General features: G+C 38.8%; 1 protein-coding gene across 1 annotated transcript in view; it reads right to left on the reverse strand.

The window, feature by feature from the left end:
- The window catches only part of GNG2 (G protein subunit gamma 2), a 139,780-nt gene that overhangs the window by 110,965 nt on the left and 7,366 nt on the right, over nt 1–21,449 (reverse strand). Inside the window, exon 2 of the mRNA XM_060167236.1 lies at nt 8,023–8,063. The gene's annotated coding sequence lies outside the window, so the exon portion shown is untranslated. The remainder of the gene's footprint in view (nt 1–8,022; nt 8,064–21,449) is intronic.

The following is a 21,449-nucleotide window of genomic DNA, read 5'->3' on the forward strand; positions in this document are numbered from 1 at the left end:
AGCCAGTGAGGAAACTGTGAGGAGGGCATACGGACTGCATTAAACAACTTGTCCAAGGAGCAGAGTCAGAACAACTTCTAACTGGATCTTCAGACTGCAAGCCTCCCCTTCACTTCCAGCCTCCCACTACAGGGACCACAATGGTGTCACCGAGCCCCTCTCTTCCTCATGGTTGCCAGTGTGGTCTGGTTCAAGGCTAAAACTTGGAAAAGACTCGATCCTCGTCCCAATCCTGTCACTCGTCAGCTGTGTTCATGGGCAAGTTACCTAACCTCTGGGAACCACAGCTTCCTCCTTTGTAAAATAAACAACTTTTGTGTCACAGGGTCATCAAAAGGATGAAGGGAGATAACGTACTCCAGATGACTTTGAAAATGATGAAGAACTACCTTAAGGTTTATTACTTACATTCTGTATGTAAATCTTACAGAGGCTAGAATTCACAGTAACAGTCTTCAGTTGTCACCCTCCCTACCACCAGCCCTCTGTTGGCATCATTTTGGTTCTGACATTTTTACTCTTTCAGTTTTAAAAAAGCACATTTCAAAAAAAAGCATCAAATGGTGTCTCAAAATGAAGAGATTTGGTCCAGAAGAGAAATTTACGAACAGACGGTTTAATGGCACTCTTCATACTCACATTTCAATACAGATTAACCAGGAGATGGAAAATTTCTGGAGGGCACACACGATACTATTAACAGTGGTTATCTCTAGGGAGTGGGCTAGGAGTTGATGTGTGGAAAGAAACTTCTCTTTTTCATTTATTCCTGTGTCTACTACTTGAATTTTTAAAAATCTCACATATACATTCCTTTCATAATTAAAAAAACTAATTAAAAAATTAAAAGCTTAGTTATCACAGAAAAGGAATATGGTATATACCTAGAATAGTGTCTGACACTTAAAAAGCTTTCAATACATTCTGGCTTATTAATCAAAGTAGGCATTTCTAGTTACCACCTATCCAGCAAAGTAAAATCAACTTCACTGGAATAAAGGCCACCTCTCATCTCTGTGAACGTACATTTTCCATGAATCACATTGTGAGAAATGCTCATTACCACCTGCTGAGGATATGGTTTTAAACTCTTACACCTTCACACACCAAAACTGAAACCTACCTTCTTAACGCCCAATTATAAAACACAGTAATTGGGCTACCTCTTGACTCTATTACCACTGCTCTTGTAAGCACACTGATTAACATCACACAGAGCATGCTGGGGTTCTAGGAACCATTCTATCTTACAGCTGGGGGTTTGCACGATATTTTCTAAGAAATTAAAGGTTACATGGCAGCATATGCCAAAGCTAAAAGACAGATTTAAACAGCATTTAAAAAATGATGCAATGGCTATGAAGTTTGGATGCTGTGCACCAGTTAAGTGCTATACTGGTTGCCTAGTTACATCTCTGCAAAAGGCCAAAAAAGTTGTCTCTAAATCTAGAAGTAATTAAAAACCTTAAAGTTTCACCATTAAACCAATGATTATGTGTGAAACCCTATGCAGTCATCCCTTAAAATAAGTGCCCGTCAGACTTTGATCAGGTGGTAGCCCTTGGGAATGTCCAAGGAGATATTTTAATAAAAGACATTTCTATATACGAAATTTTTTACCATTCTCACATTTCATTAAAGTTACCACATCTGGACTCTTCCTGTTTTGTCATATCCAATTGCAGTCCGCTACTATAGGATATTAAAAAACTTTCTAACCTAGTTGATATAACTTCTATCCCGTGAGAGGTGGAAAAAAGTCCAGTGTTTTAAATTGTTAAACTTTAAAAAAAATTTTTTATTGCAATCAGCTTTGCAAATTATAGGCCAGTTTATAATCCAGTAACAAAAACTATGCATCTTAATACTAACAGCTAGTGTCTTAACTCTATGAATTTCCTGATCGGTTCTGCCTGACAGACACTTTTAAGTCCAAATATCTTCTCCCAGTAATGGGACAGGATGAACAACAATTTTGGTCTAGAAATTTAAAAACATGAGTGTATTAAAATGGATGTGACTTCCTCCAGAATTTGAAGATAGGGAGAAACAGTCTTTTTTTTTCTTCCTCTTGAAGTTCAACATTTCTTTTTGAGGTAAAATTCACAAAACATGAAATTAATCATTAACCACTTTAAAGTGTACAATTCAACAGCATTTCGTACATTTACGATGTCACGTAGCCATCATCCCTATTTAGTTCCAAGACATTTCTATTACCCCCAAAGAAACCCTGCACCAGAGTAGCTTGGATCATTTGGATCTCCTATTTACATTTACTCTGTAATTTCTCTTTGGAAAGGAATAAAAGAATCTGAGTTTAAACAACAGCATAAGGATTTCATCTCCTTTCATTTCTTCTGGAGCTTGTTTGATTCACCAAAAAAAAAACAGCTGAGGCTCAAAGCTGAAAGGAGGCTAGTCTTCACAAAATGAAACCAGGCAGGATTGAGAGTCTTAGAAGGAAGGAAACCCAAAAAGGGATTGACAAGAATATCAGAATAACTCACAATCTATCCAATCTATCCTCATCAGAAACCCAGATCTTACCTCCAAGACTGATAGTGTTCAATCTTTTTTTTGGAAGAAAAAAAAAAAAGAATTGAAAGAGAATTCCTTGTACCTACCAACTATAACAGTTTAGAAGACAGTAAACAAACATTAAAAAACAAAAATATTGCCACCTCCTCAAAGTCAAAGCCTGTTCTAGGGAAGCTAATGTACTGCCCTTCCAAGTACGCTTACAAACTCTTTGTCCCAGTGGCTTAGAGAATAAAAATCTCCAAATGAAGGTCACAGAAATGTAAGAAATGAGGCTCCTTCTGTATTCCTGTTTTCCTGGTCTGGCTTTGCTGTGGGTGAGGGCAGGGCAGAGCGTTATGGAAGCATGGAGGAAGGGCTGAGTAAGAATCTTCACCCAGACGCAGACAGTTACTTACATCAGGGTAAGTAGCTCATGCTCTACCACTGGGAGTCAGGGAGCACCGATGTCTTAGAGCTGGATAAGACTCCAAGACATGATCCTCTCCAATCCCCTCCCCTTGGGCATCAAGATAGTATTCCTAATACTTATCTATTCTTGAACGTTCTGTGCTGTCTCTTAGAGGGGAAAAGTTCAATTTTGTTATACAAAAGGCACAATTCAAACGAAGACAGCACCATGAGGCTTTGGCAAACTTGTAATTTCCATACATGCTGACATGCTGAAAAAGATTCAATGAGGTTCTGTGGTCTCCTCAATAAGAAAGCTATTAAAGCTGTGATCATCAGAGACGCCAGTAACACTGGGGAATTAAAAGAGTGGGCCATGAAATCTAATAACATTTTATAAATGTTGCTGGTTCTTCGGAGTTGGTTTCGGGCAAACATGTATATGTGGATACAGATTTTTCCAGAGTTAGATTCACCCTTACCCTCAGCCCAGACCCTTGAGGTTACTGTCATTATTTCATTCAATCAGATTTTCTATTTTCACAATTCATCGGCATGACAGTCACTCTCCACTAGAGCTGTTTTTAGACAGCTAGGCACCCAACTGTCCCAAATTACCCAGAACTCCAGGAGTTTTAGCACTGAAGCTCCCAAGTCCCAGGTAGCCCCCCAGTCTTGGACAAATCAGGATGGTTCGTTACTCTACAGCTAGCCCTAAGTTTGGCCTTCAGATCTGTATTGCTGACCTGTCTTGAAGTGGATAAAAAGGGGACTCGCTACAAAAATAGCTGCAACATTTAAAATCTCCATCAAAAATCTCTGGCTAGGGACCTCCCTGGTGGCACCGTGGTTGAGAATCCGCCTGCCAATGCAGGGGACACGGGTTCGAGCCCTGGTCTGGGAAGATCCCACATGCCGCGGAACAACTAAGCCCGTGCGCCACAACTACTGAGCCTGCGTTCTAGAGCCCACGAGCCACAACTACTGAGTCCGTGTGCCACAACTACTGAAGCCCGTGCACCTAAAGCCCGTGCTCCACCACAAGAGAAGCCACCGCAATGAGAAGCCCGCGCACCGCAACGAAGAGTAGCCCCTGCTCACCGCAACTAGAGAAAGCCCGCGGGCAGCAATGAAGACCCAATGCAGCCAAAAATAAATAAATAAAATATAAATAAAATTTTAAAAAATTCTGGCTATATTCTACCCTGGAGATGGTTTTTAAAAAATAACCCAGTGATCCATTTCATTCACTAGGTGAGCAATGGTTTCTTACTTTGTGGGGATGACTTACCTAATGTATGGTGGAAATTAAACCATACTTAGAAATTAGCTATAATAAATACCACTACAGTAAGGTTCTAAAATATTATGTTATTTTTTCCTCCAACTTCCACATGTTAGAGCCTAATAAATAAAGCACAATGTGACAGGCAGACATAACAGCATAAAATAAAAATCTCACATTTCTTTGGTGCCATTCAAAGACCTTGGAACCTGCACACTGTAGGCAAACTCTCCAGAGTTGGAGAAATGCCAAAAGCAGCACGCTTTCCAGAGGCCACACCCATAGTACCAGAAAGTCTGGCCAAGGAAGGAGCCATTGGACTTCAACCTGTCCACTTGATCCAATGCCAAATACTCCAAGAAAACTAAAAGCCTCAGTGCCTGTATTTACAAACAGGTTTTGCAGAGTCAAGACAAGAACTTGCTTCATCAACTTGGGAACCCTAAACCTTCTCAACTCTATACAATGAAATGTAAGATAATCCTATCTCTGCTACCTGAGGCATTTCTACCTTTCGGAACAATTAATCTCTTTTACTTTGTAGTAGGCAGAATAATAGCCCCCAAATAGGTCCATGCCCTAATCCCTGGAACCTGTGAATATATAAACTTACATGGAAAAAGGGACTTTGAAGATATGATTAAATTAAGGACCTTGGGATGGGGAGAGTATCTTGTATTATCTAGGTGTGCCAAATCTTATCACATGGGTCCTTAAAGTCAAAGAACATTTCCTGGCTCAGTTCAGAGGAATGAGTATGGTGGAAAGACATACGGAGATGGAAGGCTGTTGGCTTTGAAAATGGAGGAAAGGGGACTCTAGAATTCTTCCCTAGAGCCTCCAGAAAGGAACACAGCTCTGTCAGTACTTTGCCTTTAGACCAGTGAGATCTCTACAGAACCTAACTTGCAGAACTGTAAGATAACATATTTGTATTTGGTGGATTTGTTTTAATCCACCAAGTTTGTTACAATTTGTTACAGCAGCAAACAAGAGAGGAATACATCCTTCATCACTGCTGTTCAATTTGCATAATGCCTTAGTAGTATTTTGCTTTAAATCTCAATATTTGACCATTTCTTGCCTAGTGTTTAATTTGCTTCTCTGTACAGACATAAAAAATAGATTTGGTACTAGAACAAATATGCTCAAAATCCCTCCAACAGTGCAAAACAATATTTCCTTTTACATGCCTATTTTGTTTAGTTTCTTTCTTTAGTTTGTTAGCACAGAGACCACTTATATAAGGAACTACTTTGCATAACTGAAACCAGTAATTTTGCATGAAGCAAAAATGCTTGTAGGTAAGAGTGACATGACAAACAACCTCTTTAAAGGTGTGTAACGACACAGTAGTTCTCAATGTCTCCTTAGGGCACTCTGGATACCCCAATGGCTGGAAGATGCCACTGGCCTTTTGGGAGCCAAGGACAGGGATACCAAAGAATACGAGGAAGAATTGCCCCATTCAACGTGTCAGCAACCCGCACCGAGAAACTCTGCTTGGATTGATTTGAAACATTTAAATACAGTGATTAGTATGAAAGAAATCAACACCAACATCAGACAGAGAACATGAAAAACTTATTTTAAAAGCCTTCATTATTAATAATATTTGGTAGAGTGTAGGGATGGCTTAGCCCTCACCTGAAGATATTAAGTACTTAACGCCAAAAGAACCTCATTATGGGGTTGCAAAAGCTATACATGGCATTAAAAGCACACATACACACAGGCCTTCCTTCTAATAAGCTCTAGACCAGAGATTCTCAGTCGTGACTACACATTGTAATCACCTGGGGAGATCTTATAAACTACAGATGTTCAGACCCCTCCCCAAGGGATTCTGACTCAAGTGGTCTGGGTAGGGTTTACATATCAGTGCTTTCAAACACTTCCCTGGAGATTCTGATGTGCACCCAGGACTGAGAATCACTGCTCTGTACCATCCATGAGCAGTCTATTGGACATATCCATCTGCATGTGGCCACTCCACAGATTTGAATCTGTTCCTCTCTTCCTGTATCTGTAGCCCAGTTATCATCACTCACTGAATTTCCCAAAAGACAAATTGGGGAGTTTTTCTAAATGTCCTCCTCTCCTTCATCTTCAATCAGCAATTTCATCAGTTCTCCCATATCCAGCCCATCATTTGCAAATCCAAGAAGTCTACTGGTCTCCCTTCCATTAGCTTTTCTCTATTTTTTCTCTTAAGAAGGTTTTGATACTAGTAAATACTAAATATTGGCTGAATGAGTACATGGATAAATGGCTACCTTCAGCAAAGTAAGTTAGGTTAAAAGCAGGTTTTATTTTTTATTTGCATTTTGCTATAGCCACTAAATAGTTGTATAAACAATTAAAAATCCAACAGCCAAATTCAAGCCATCATCATATAATCCAATGCTCCAATGGGAAAAGAAGAGAAGGAGTAGAGGTATAGATAAAACAATACTGGTCATGAGTTATAATTGTTAAAACTGAGTGATAGGGATATAGAAGTTCATTATATTATCCTCTCTACTTGGTATATGCTTGAAATTTATCAGAATGAAGTTAATTTTAAAGTGGGGGGGGGAGGACTTCCCTGGTGGTGCAGTGGTTAAGAATCCACCTGCCAATGCAGGGGACATGGGTTCGAGCCCTGGTCTGGGAATATCCCACACACCGTGGAGAAACTAAGCCCATGCGCCACAATCACTGAGCCTGCGCTCTAGAACCCATGAGCCACAACTACTGAGCCCTCATGCCACAACTACTGAAGCCCACGTGCCTAGAGCCCGTGCTCCACAACAAGAGAAGCCACCGCAATGAGAAGTCCATGCACCACAACGAAGAGTAGCTCCCACTTGCCGCAACTAGAGAAAGCTCATGTGCAGCAACGAAGACCCAACGCAGCCAAAAAATAAATAAATTTATAAATAAATAAATAAAATTAAATAAAATAAAATGGGGGGAAGTCCATGTCAGGACTAAAGGAAACTGCATCTCAGTTGGGGAGAGAAAACACATTATCACCTGTCTCAGCAATATGGTGACCTTTCAAGTCTACAGCTAGATTCAAATGGCTTTACTCAGTTTCAAAAGCCAAGTCAGTTTCTTCAAGAAGAAACCCCACCAGTATTAAATTGACCTTTTATTGTGACTGTTGCTGCTGCTGAAAAAGCCCTTATAATGTCTACAACCAATCTGTTAAGAACAGGGTTTACACTTCTCTGGGCTAATCTACTCTGACATCTGTCTTTCACTATCCTCAATGACTGCCACCAATTAATCATGTTCGGTGCCACAGAGACACAATTTGTTAAGGCAGTGACCTCAAAGGCTTCCAAACTCAGGTTTTTAGAAGAAAATGGGTGAAACCTGAGTGAGAAATCTGATTGTTTTGTTTTGTTTTGTTTGCGTTATGCGGGCCTCTCACTGTTGTGGCCTCTCCCATTGCGGAGCACAGGCTCCGGACGCGCAGGCTCAGCGGCCATGGCTCACGGGCCCAGCCGCTCCGCGACATGTGGGATCCTCCCGGACCAGGGCACAAACCCGTGTCCCCTGCATTGGCAGGCGGACTCTCAACCACTGCGCCACCAGGGAAGCCCCGAGAAATCTGATTTTTAACTATCATTAAGGAGAGCCATTTTTTTTCCCTTTAAATCCTAAAGTCATGTCAACATTGCTAAAGACTATGAATGTTTCTTTTTGATCAACATCACATGTTAAATGCTTTCATCTCTAGGCTTAAGATTTTTCTTTAACTCTTGAAGTTCTGATTAGATTTAAGGTCCTAGAAGAAAATATTTCAGAATTCTTACCTCTTCAGTTCCCAAAGCCTGAAGCTCACTGGCAGATCTGGCTGTTGAGAAAGCAGAGTGAAGAATGTATTGATTTTTTTTTTTTAAAAAAATAAAAGAGAAATAACATGATACATAAAAGCTGAACAAGCAAATAAATGTTTCTGTAAATAGGGTTTGGTGGTGATGGCTGAATAGCTCAAGGGGCAGAGGGGCTCACAGGTCTACCTTTCTGAGCCAAGAAACAAACATTTTGTTAACTCTTTTTCTTTGAAGAAACAGATTTGTGAAAATAGGAGTCCCTTTCTTTGTGAACTTCCCTAACCTGAAAGAAAACATGAAAATACCAAGTCGGCTTGGGAACCTAGGGCAAGCACAGTTCTTGGTGACAGAGGCTGTGTACCGCTGAGATGAATAAGAACAAGCTTTCCTCCTGACCTAACTTGATTAGCTCCCAGCAGGACCAAAGTCCCAGATACACTCTTTCTCCAGGTGTTAGGGACAGGGGTGGGGCTCCATTCGTGTATATCTAACCCTTTAAGAGGGTAGGTTGGACAAGTTAATGGTTAAAAAACATCGTTAGCATCCAAAGCTGAAGGCTGTTTAGAAGTAGAAACACCTATACCCTTAGCCACTCATGATCTCTGGGATGCTGGGCAGAGTCGGCCTAATTCCGCCTTGTGTGAGTGTGGTTCCTATCTAAGAAAGTTCCTGTCTTTACTTCTGAAAAGATATCCAGCAGCCAGCTCAAAGGGAACTGCCTAAGCCTCAGGGAATGCTTTACCATTCATATTTTGCTGTGTCTCAGAACTAAGAGTTACTTAGCATCTAGAGCATTATGACTGGGAGTGTAAATCAGATTCATGTTGGGTCCTGAGACCAAATGAACAGCAGTGTCTCTAGAGATCTCCCATTGCCTAAGACTGGCATGTGTGCTAAAATCTCAGCCCAACTGATTATATTCCCAGATGACTATACGGGACCATATGTTTTTAAATGAGCCAACATTATTAGAAAACCATTATCTCATGATTAATGACAGCAAAGGAAACAAAAACAAGCCAAGGGCAGAAAACAACCTATTTTCAGAGAATAAACCCTAGGGATAACAATGATTAGTGGGACTTGCAAAATAAGCCTCGAAGGGAGCTCTGAGTCCAGCACTCTCATACGTTCTTGGGAGAGCATAAATCAACACAATCTCTCTGGAAAGCAGTTGGGCAATATTTATCAAGATTCCAAATATGTTCTCACCCATTGTCTTGGTGATGTCACTCCTTGACTTGATCCAAAAAATGCAAAGTACAGACAAAGAAGTATTACCAAGGTGTTAGAAATAGCCTAAATATGAATAACATAACCCATTAAGTAAAACAGAAAAATTCCACACGATGGAACTTGGAAACAATATATACAAAAAATTTAAGTGATGAGGAAGAATACACACAGAATAAAGTTATGCGAAAAGAGAATACAACATTATATATAGAGTATGACCTCAGCTAATTTTCTACTATCTATATATTATATATATGCATTTTTGAATACATTTTCATATTTTTAATATTCTATCACATACAATATTTTTTAGTAAATATTATACATATCTTTCTGATACATATTTTTCTAGAAAAAAGATTGGAAGAAGGTATGTCAAAATGTTAACAGTGTATTATCCCTTTTGTATAGAAAATGGAAGTACCAGAAATTGCTAGATATGCCCCAGTATCTGCTTTCCCCTTCTTCCATGCTTGTGATAGAATCTAAGCTAGGCACATACATGTCAAGTATAACTGCTTTTCCCAGCCTCCCTTGTTGCTAGGTGTGTGGCCATGTGACAAAGTTCAAGGGGACTGCTGCAGCAGTGATGGGTGCAACTTCTGGGTCATGCCATCCCCTTTCCAACTTTCTCCCTTCCTACTGGCTATAGTGAGGTCCTTATGGTAGGAAGCCACTTTAGACCATAAAGCAAGGAAAATATGCTTGGAATGATGTACCAGTATGATAGAAGGAGACTGGATACCTGGATGATCTTGTGGAGGAGAGTTACCTCACCAGCCCTGGACCACACACCTCTGGATTGTTATGTGAGAGAGAAATAACTTCTCACTTCTGTAAGCCACTGTGAAATCAGGTCTCTGTTCTATGTGGTTCAACCAAAAACCTAATTAATGGAAGGGGTCAGTCTTAATTTTTTTTTTACACTTTAAGTATTTTCCAAATTTTCAATGATCACCATGAATTACTTTCACCATCAGAAAAAGTTTAAGTTAAGTATTGTTTACTAATCTTAAAAAGATTAAGACAGCATAGAATGAAGTTTGGGTAACATGTGCCTTCTTCCCACATATGAGAGGAAAAATGAAATCCACAGTTTTAAGAAATAGTTTTTACACCATATGCCAGGGCAAAATCACACACAAACTCCCTGCATTTGCATGACCCTTTAATCAAACTCCACGGCACTTTATTTCAAGACTTTTGAAAAATAGTTTTAATAAGGAAAAGTTGTAGAAATAAAATCTGCATGAGGAATACTCTAAAAAAATCTCTAGTCAATGTATTATCCATTTAAGAGGATACCTAGGCTTCTTAAAGTAAATCTTAAATCATTCTTAAAAACCAGTTTTGTAGGTGCACTATCTCATACCTTTAACTTAAGGGTGTTGATTGTTCTCCATACAGAAGCATAATGAATCACTCCTCAGTAATCCCACTTTGTTGACTGTCCATTAAAAAAGCATGTATGTTGGGATTTCCCTGGTGGTGCAGCGGTTAAGAATCTATCTGCCAATGCAGGGGACACAGGTTTGAGCCCTGGTCCAGGAAGATCTCACATGCTGTGGAGCAACTAAGCCCGTGCACCACTATGCCACTATGCCACAGTAGCCCGAATGCTACTGAACCTGTGCTCTAGAGCCCGCGAGCCACAACTGCTGAGCCCGCACGCCACAACTACTGAAGCCTGCGCACCTGGAGCCCATGCTCCACCACAAGAGAAGCCACTGCAATGAGAGGCCTGAGCACAGCAATGAAGAGTAGCCCCTGTTCACCACAGCTAGAGAAAGCCCATGTGCAGCAACGAAGATCCAACGCAGCCAAAAAATAAATAAATAAATGGGGGGGGGGAAAGCACGTATGTTGATTTTACTTTCCCCTGGTGTGATGACAGATTTGGCAGAGTTCACATAACCTCCTTGGTCTCCTCTGTGATCCAGGGACCTATATTATAAGATGACTGTCCAAGATAAAGGAGTCATATCTACTCCATAAAATAGAGAAGAGACCTGGTCTACTTGGGGATCAGATCTGAAACAATGGCCTCACTAAAACCCGTCTCTAACTGTATTAGAATAATGCACTGAGGAGCGTTTAAATCTGTAATAATATTATGCCAGTGGCATTTTGGCACCTTTTAGAGACTCACTAAAGCCCTGTGCACCTTCACACCAGACACTTACCGGGTAGATCTGAGAGACTTATATGTAATTATATAGCAGATAAAGGACCAATTTACCCCCCTTCTTCCTGAGAGAATGCCAAATGGCCCTTTTCTCTCCTGTGAATCACAACACCCAACAGTAAAATGGCTAACTTACATTCAGTAACAAAGGGAGGATGCCAGAGTTTCTTTAATTCCCTCTCAGGACAACTGTGACAGTACATTTTCAAGAAATCCTACACTCTCTTGTGATAGTCAAATTGAAGCTGATAGTCAACGCTCTGAATTCTCAGTTTCTCTCCGCCTCTTCCCTTTACAGGAACATAAGCAACCCAACTCCACAGGCCTAATTACCATGGTAACACCATGCACCGTGATTATGAGTGTGTTTGTTTTTTAAAATGACTCACAGATTGTTCCCCCAGAAACCCCAGACACACAGGTTTCTGGCTGGTTTATAAAATCTATCCAAAGTTTTCTTGCAAATGTCTTGCTCTTCATAGCACAACTGGTGTGACAGCAAGAGAGTCATCAAATCAATATGCCCATCTCCTTAAGGATGAAAAAACCCCACTTGGTTTTTTAAACACTCCAAGATTAATCAATTTAAAACTCGGGTTAATAATGAAATTAATTTGGGTTTGTACACTGGAGAAAAGTAATCTGTTTCTAATTTAAATAATTAAGGTAGTTCATAATGTAGTTTTAGGGACCCAAATAAAATTATCAGGTGAAATAAAATCAACAGTAAAAATTATCAAATAAAATAGCCTACATCGGTGCATACATGGGCGATCATATGTAAAGTGTTTTAAAAGAATAAATGTAAGTCCTTTTTTAAAATTAAAAATGCATTTTCTTTTCCTTAACACTGTCTGATCGTAACAATATAACTTGATTCTAGGGTAAATGTAAGTCTTAATGCCGAGATGTTTTTAAACTAAGGTCTAAAATAAAGAGATTTATTTTTAAAAAGCAAACATGAAAGAGTCCAGATATTTGGAAGAACTGTGGACTACTTCCATCTATTTATCAATACATATTATTTAAGACCCTCTATGTACTAAGCACCACTGTTTATAACTGAACATTGTAATAGGACTTAGGGAAGACTATTTTCTTACTGAAGACAAAGGTCATGGGCATGGCTGAGTCCTTCATCTTCTCTCAGAAGATCCTTTGTGTCACAAGGCACCATTCTGGATGAGCTTTTAGTGAGAGGGATCATGACCCAGTGATCACATCAGGCCTAGAATTCAGAGTCCTGACGTGGGCATCATGGGTGGCTCTCTCCAAAAAAAATAGATGTTGGTAATTTTGGTATATTGATTTTCCTCTGTACGAAATGGAAATAAACCCTATTTTAAAAGAAATTTAGGCTTCCCTGGTGGTGCAGTGTTTGAGAGTCTGCCTGCCAATGCAGGGGACACGGGTTCGAGCCCTGGTCTGGGAAGATCCTGCATGCCGCGGAGCAGCTGGGCCCGTGAGCCACAATTACTGAGCCTGCGCGTCTGGAGCCTGTGCTTTGCAACAAGAGAGGCCGCGATAGTGAGAGTCCTGCGCACCACAATGAAGAGTGGCCCCCACTTGCCACAACTAGAGAAAGCCCTCGCACAGAAACGAAGACCCAACTCAGCAAAAAAAATAAATTAATTAAAAAAAAGAAATTTAAATGAAAAATTTTATATAAATCTATATAAATTAAAATGCGAAGTACCCTGATATTTACTTATGGTACAACATCTGATAAGCAGACACACACACATACACAATTCATTAAAAATGACTATCTCCAGGACTCTGGGAGGGCTCATGACAAGGAGTACCTCCCAGAACTTCTGCTGCCAGTGTACTTGTCCTCACAGTGAGACACAGCCACACCCTGCCTCTGCAGGAGACCCTCCAACACTAGCAGGGCTGAGGGCAGACAGCAGAAGCAAGAAGAACTACAATCCTGCAGCCTGTGGAACAAAAACCACATTCACAGAAAGATAGACAAGATGAAAAGGCAGAGGGCTATGTACCAGATGAAGGAACAAGACAAAACCCCAGAAAAACAACTAAATGAAGGGGAGTTAGGCAACCTTCCAGAAAAAGAATTCAGAATAGTGATAGTGAAGATGACCCAGGACCTCGGAAAAAGAATGGAGGCAAAGATCAAGAAGATGCAAGAAATGTTTAACAAAGACCTAGAAGAATTAAAGAACAAATAAACAGAGATGAACAGTACAATAACTGAAATGAAAACTACACTAGATGGAATCAATAGCAGAATTACTGAGGCAGAAGAAAGGATAAGTAACCTGGAAGACAGAATGGTAGAATTCACTGCTGTGGAACAGAACAAGAAAAAGAATGAAAAGAAATGAAGACAGCCTAAGAGACCTCTGGGACAACATTAAATGCAACAACATTCGCATTATAGGGGTCCCAGAAGGAGAAGAGAGAGAGAAAGGACCAGAGAAAATATTTGAAGACATTATAATTGAAAACTTCCCTAACATGGGAAGTAGCCACCCAAGTCCAGGAAGTGCAGTGAGTTCCATACAGGATAAACCCAAGGAGAAACACGTCAAGACATATAGTAATCAAACTGGCAAAAATTAAAGACAAAGAAAAATTATTGAAAGCAGCAAGAGAAAAATGACAAATAATATACAAGGGAACTCCCATAAGGTTAACAGCTGATTTCTCAGCAGAAACTCTACAAGCCAGAAGGGAGTGGCATGATATACTTAAAGTGATGAAAGCAAAGAACGTACAGCCAAGATTACTCTACCTGGCAAGGATCTCATTCAGATTTGATGGAGAAATCAAAAGCTTTACAGACAAGCAAAAGCTAAGAGAATTCAGCACCACAAAACCAGCTCTACAACAAATGCTAAAGGAACTTCGCTAAGTGGGAAACACAAGAGGAGAAAAGGACCTACAAAAACAAACCCAAAACAATTAAGAAAATGGTCATAGGAACATACATATTGATAATTGCCTTAAACGTGAATGGATTAAATGTTCCAACCAAAAGAACCAGACTTCCTGAATGGATACAAAACAAGACTCATGTATATGCTGTCTACAAGAGACCCACTTCAGACCTAGCGACACATACAGACTGAAAGTGAGGGGATGGAAAAAGATATTCCATGCAAATGGAAATCAAAAGAAAGCTGGAGTAGAAATACTCATATCAGATAAAATAGACTTTAAAATAAAGAATGTTACAAGAGACAAGGAAGGACACTACATAATGATCAAGGGATCAATCAAAGAAGAAGATATAGCAATTATAAATATATATGCACCCAACATAGGAGCACCTCAATACATAAGGCAACAGCTAAGAGCTATAAAAGAGGAAATCAACAGTAACACAGTAATAGTGGGGGACTTTAACACCTCACTTACACCAATGGACAGATCATCCAAAATGAAAATAAATAAGGAAACACAAGCTTTAAATGACATGATAGACCAGATAGATTTAATTCATATTTATAGGACATTCCATCCAAAAACAGCAGATTACACTTTCTTCTCAAGTGCGCACGGAATATTCTCCAGGATAGATCACATCTTGGGTTACAAATCAAGCCTCAGTAAATTTAAGAAAATTGAAATCATATCAAGCATCTTTTCTGACCAAAAAGCTATGAGATTAGAAATCAATTACAGGCAAAAACCGTAAAAAACACAAACACATGGAGGCTAAACAATATGTTATTAAACAACCAAGAGATCACTGAAGAAATCAAAGAGGAAATCAAAAAATACTTAGAGACAAATGACAATGAAAACAGGACGATCCAAAATCTATGGGATGCAGCAAAAGCAGTTCTAATAGGGAAGGTTATAGCTATACAAGCCTACCTCAAGAAACAAGAAAAATCTCAAATAAACAATCTAACCTTACACCTAAAGGAACTAGAGAAAGAAGAACAAACAAAACACAAAGTTAGCAGAAGGAAAGAAATCGTGAAGATCAGAGAAGAAATAAATGAAATAGAAACAAAGAAAACAATAGCAAAGATCAATAAAACTAAAAGCTGGTTCTTTGAGAAGATAAACAAAATTGATAAACCATTAGCCAGACTTATCAAAAAAAGGGAGAGGACTCAAATCAATAAAATTAGAAATGAAAAAGGAGAAGTTACAACAGACACTGCAGAAATGCAAAGCATCCTAAGAGACTACTACAAGCAACTATATGCCAACAAAATGGACAAGCTGGAAGAAATGGACAAATTCTTAGAAAGGTATAACCTTCCAAGACTGAACCAGGAAGAAATAGAAAATATGAACAGACCAATCACAAGTAATGAAATTGAGACTGCGATTAAAAATCTTCCAACAAACAAAAGTCCAGGACCAGATGGCTTCACAGGTGAATTCTATCAAACATTTAGAAAAGAGCTAACACACATCCTTCTCAAACGCTTCCAAAATATTGCAGATGAAGGAACACTCCCAAACTCATTCTATGAGGCCGCCATCACCCTGATAACAAAACCAAATATACTACAAGAAAAGAAAATTACAGACCAATATCACTGATGAATATAGAGGCAAAAATCCTCAACAAAATACTAGCAAACAGAATCCAAAAACACATTAAAAGGATCATACACCATGATCAAGTGGGATTTATCCCAGAGATGCAAGGATTCTTCAATATACACAAATCAATATGATACACCATATTAACAAATTGAAGAATAAAAATCATATGATCATCTCAATAGATGCAGAAAAAGCTTTTGACAAAATTCAACAACCATTTACGATAAAAACTCTCCAGAATGTGGGCATAGAGGGAACCTACCTCAAAATAATAAAGGCCATATATGACAAACCCACAGCAAACATCGTCCTCAATGGTGAAAACTGAAAGCATTTCCTCTAAGATCAGGAACAAGACCAGGTTGCCCACTCTCACCACTATTATTCAACATAGTTTTGGAAGTCCTAGCACCAGCAATCAGAGAAGAAAAAGAAATAAAAGGAATACAAATTGGAAAAGAAGAAGTAAAGCTGTCACTGTTTGCAGATGACATGATACTATACATAGAGAATCCTAAAGATGTCACCAGAAAACTACTAGAGCTAATCAATGAATTTGGTAAAGTTGCAGGATACAAAATTAATGCACAGAAATCTCTTACATTCCTATACACTAATGATGAAAAATCTGAAAGAGAAATTAAGGAAACACTCCCATTTACCACTGCAACAAAAAGAACAAAACACCTAGGAATAAACCTACCTAGGGAGACAAAAGACCTGTATGCAGAAAACTTTAAGACACTGATGAAAGAAATTAAAGATGATACCAACAGATGGAGAGATATACCACATTCTTGGATTGGAAGAATCAATATTGTGAAAATGACTATACTACCCAAAGCAATCTACAGAGTCAATGCAATCACTACCAAATTACCAATGGCATTTTTTACGGAACTAGAACAAAAAACCTTAAAATTTGTATGGAGACACAAAAGACCCCAAATAGCCAAAGCAGTCTTGAGGGAAAAAAATGGAGCTGGAAGAATCAGACTCCCTGACTTCAGACTATACTACAAAGCTACAGTAATCAAGACAATATGGTACTGGCACAAAAACAGAAACATAGATCAATGGAACAAGGTAGAAAGCCCAGAGATAAACCCATGCACCTATGGTCAACTAATCTATGACAAAGGTGGCAAGGATATACAATGGAGAAAAGACAGTCTCTTCAATAAGTGGTGCTGGGAAAACTGGACAGCTACATGTAAAAGAATGAAATTAGAACACTCCCTAACACCATACACAAAAATAAACTCAAAATGGATTAGAGACCTGCTCTAGACCTCCTAGAGTAATGGAAATAAAAACAAAAATAAACAAATGGGACCTAATGAAACTTCAAAGCTTTTACACAGCAAAGGAAACCATAAACAAGATGAAAAGACAACCCTCAGAATGGGAGAAAATATTTGCCAACGAATCAATGGACAAAGGATGAACCTCCAAAATATATAAACAGCTCATGCAGCTCAACATTAAAAAAGAACAAACAACCCAATCCAAAAATGGGCAGAAGACCTACATAGACATTTCTCCAAAGAAGACTTACAGATGGCCAAGAAGCAAATGAAAAGCTGCTCAACATCACTAGTTATTAGAGACATGCACATCAAAACTACTATGAGGTATCACCTCACACCAGTTAGAATGGGCATCATCAGAAAATCTACAAACAACAAATGCTGGAGAGGGTGTGGAGAAAAGAGAACCCTCTTGCACTGTTGGTGGGAATCTAAATTGATACAGCCACTGTGGAGAACAGTATGGAGGTTCCTTAAAAAATTAAAAATAGAACTACCATATGATCCAGCAATCCCACTACTGGGCATATACCCAGAGAAAACCATAATTCAAAAAGACACATACACCCCAATGTTCATTGCAGCACTATTTACAATAGCTAGGTCATGGAAGCAACCTAAATGCCCATTGACAGACGAATGGATAAAGAAGATGTGGTACATATATACAATGGAATATTACTCAGCCATAAAAAGGAACGATATTGGGTCATTTGTTGAGACGTGAATGGATCTAGAGACTGTCATACAGAGTGAAGTTAGTCAGAAAGAGAAAAACAAATATTGTATATTAACGCATATATGTGGAACCTAGAAAAATGGTACAGATGAACCAGTTTGCAGGGCGGAAATTGAGACACAGATGTAGAGAACAAACATATGGACACCAAGGGGGGAAAGCGGCGGGGGAGTGGGGGTGGTGGTGTGATGAATTAGGTGATTGGGACTGACATGTATACACTGATGTGTATAAAATTGATGACTAATAAGAATCTGCTGTATAAAAAAATAAATTAAATTTAAAAATTTTTTAGAAAACGACTATCTCTAAATTGCTATATATTTTATGTATTGTTACCAATAATATTTTTTTCTCTAGAGCTTGAAGGGATAACCAGAGCCTATCAGTCAGGATAGGCTAAGGTTATACTGTGGAAACAACCCCCAAATCTTTTAAGACAGAAAAACTCATTTTTCACTCTCACTATGTGTCCATTGCAGGTCAGTGGAGAGACCATCTCTGTGTTGTCTTTATTCTAAGACCCAGGCTTAAGAGCTCAGCCACTGTCCCTGTGTTTCCACCACTCTCAATTGCCAAGGAATGTGCTCACATTCTGGTCATTATAAGCTTCCTCCTAGAGGTGAACATCACTTCTGCTTTCACTTCACTGGTCAATGCAAGACACAGGGCTACACCTAACTAAAGCAGATGGAGACCTGTAAGCCTATCATGAGTTGGGAAGGAAAACCAGAAATATTTTTGCCTAATCACATGCATTGGTGAACAAATAGTGCAAGCCTGAGACTGTCACTTAACTAAGTCACAACACTGACGTCTGACTATGCCGAGGAAGCAGGCTTCCTCAGGTGATTCCTTACTTCAAGTTCTGAGCACCTGTGGTTCATGTTGGGCCATAATCATTTCTGCTAAAACTGGCTGAGAACCCCATGGCTGGAACTAAAGATCCTCTACTCCATCTTTGTGGTAACAATAATAATTATACTAATAATAGCTACAATTCTGAATAGTTAGTTACTATATGTCAGGCACTATGACATGTAAAATAAACATTTTACATACATTATATAATTTTCCCCTGACAATTTTGTGAAGTAGGTATTGTCATTATATCCCAATCTATAGATAAGGAAACAGAGGCACAGATAGTTTAAGCAACTTGTCCAGGACATTCTGATTCCAAACCAATGTTCTTTAACTACTATGCTCTCCTGTGTATTAAACCTTAGAATATTATTTTTGTATACTGTAGTATTTTCAGATTATTTTAAAACATAATAAAAAATCAATTTTTTTTTGCTTAGAAATTTTCTTTTTTTTTAACTTAAATTTTTTATTAGTTTAATTTTAAAAAAAATGTGGGGACTGTTTGATATCAAGTTTTCTTTTCCCCCAATGGAAAAAAAATAATAAAACTGTTAGCAAAATTACTTTAATGCCTATATACAGTAATGTTCTCTAAACACAGCCATCATTCATGAAGTTTAAAAAATAATGGCAAAGGACCCATTCAATTCTCCAAAGAAAGACTAGACTAAAAGGACTGTTAATTTTTTTTTCTGTGTAAATTTTTTCACAATTTTTCTCATATGGTTCTGTGCAGATCAGATAAATACCCTTCTTAAACACAGCTCTGTTGGCAAAGCTTAGAAATGAACTTTTACTTTCCTGTTTAAAGATGCAAATATACGAGTAGGGAGCATTCAATCATTTATTACAGAGAAGGTATTCCTACCATTAACACTTAATCTGTTACGAAGAGAATGCACAGAAATACACCTAGAGGCAAGCAGTAAAAACACTGTAATGACGGCAGCTTCACTGCAATTTCCCTTTTTCACTCCTGCTGCCTCACAAACCTAGCCTCTGAAATGAAATATCAGAATGAAAAATAGGAACCATGAAGACAATGCAACAATAATAGAACTGCATGTTGCCTCTGCAGTTGGAAAGTGGAAAACTATTTTCAAAATAACTCGTAATCAGAAATTTCAGAGAGCATTCTTGCTTCTCTTACATGTGCTGTAATCCACAAAATGCATACCTCTCTAGAGAAAACAGTGTTTTCCGTTAAGTCTGATAGACATCATAAACAGAACCCTTGGCCTCTCTTGCTCATTTCTTGGCCCAGAGTGGATTTTATTTAGATCAAATTGATTTAAATGACGAGTCAGGAAGACTCAATTTAATTATATATATGTGTATTTTACAATGCAGAAATGCAGGGCTAGTTGTCTAAATTAAATGCCATTCTTATCACTTACTAGGACCTGATGTAATTTCTTCTGGAATCATTTGTTTAGAAGGTGATTCTTTGCTTCATCTCACAGGAGCCATTTTGTATTTTCTTCCAGGACTCTTTCTCTAGTCTACCTAGATCATCACCATCAACTAAAGCAAGCTTTTCATTTGTGTATGTTTGTTTTTCTGAAAGGAGAATGCATGGAAACACTGTTCAACTCAAAGTTGTATGATCTTGATAAGTTTAACCATTTGGGCCTTGATACCTTCATGTATAGGATGGAAACAATAATAGTGACAGACTCTGTTGAACACCCGATACCCATTCACCCCTTCTTCCTTGCTAATAGAGCTAGACCTTTTTCTGGAGTCTGGTGACCAGACCAGTTTTTCAGAGAGGCGGGGCTGCGCCATGGCCTCACAGGACACTTGAACTAGCCAATCACAGCAGCTCTGTCTGCCTCACTACTAATAGGGAAGGCACATGAGTTGTGAATATCATCTCAGAGAGGCCTTCAGGGATTACCCAACAAAGGTGAAATCCCCATGACCACACCATCATACACACAATCTCTATCATTCAATCTGTTTCTATTTTAATCCACCTCAGCACTTATCACTACCTGATATTTTCTTGTATTGTAATTTGTTTCTGTCAATGGGGTCCGATCCTGGCTAATTCTGATCTGATTAGTCTGGGTTGAGGCTGGGCCATAGGTGTTTTTTCAAAGTACCCCTCAGTGATTTCTAATGTGCAGCTAGATCTGTAAACCATTGGTTTATGTGTTTACCAGGTCTCTCTCAATAGAATGTAATTTCCAAGAAAACAAAGAACTGGCCTGTTTTGTTCATCCAAGTGTCCCTGGCCCCTTGAAGGACACATGGCACATTGCAGACATTCGGTTAAGACTTGTGGACAGACTGACTGTATTGTAGTTCTGTCAGTATTTGTCTGTTTTCCCAGTAGTTTATAAGCTCCTAGAATATCTAGTCCACTCTGCATAAAAAAATAAGTGACTCAAGAAAGTTCATTAAACGAATGATAAACAAACTGCATTTGTGAACCCAAATGTTCTCACCAAAAACAAACAAACAAACAAAACAAAAACAAAAATCCCACAAATATATGTGAGGTGATGTATGTGTTAATTAACTAGAT

The sequence above is a fragment of the Lagenorhynchus albirostris genome, chromosome 1 (assembly GCF_949774975.1).
Source record: "Lagenorhynchus albirostris chromosome 1, mLagAlb1.1, whole genome shotgun sequence".
Taxonomy (NCBI): Eukaryota; Metazoa; Chordata; class Mammalia; order Artiodactyla; family Delphinidae; genus Lagenorhynchus; species Lagenorhynchus albirostris.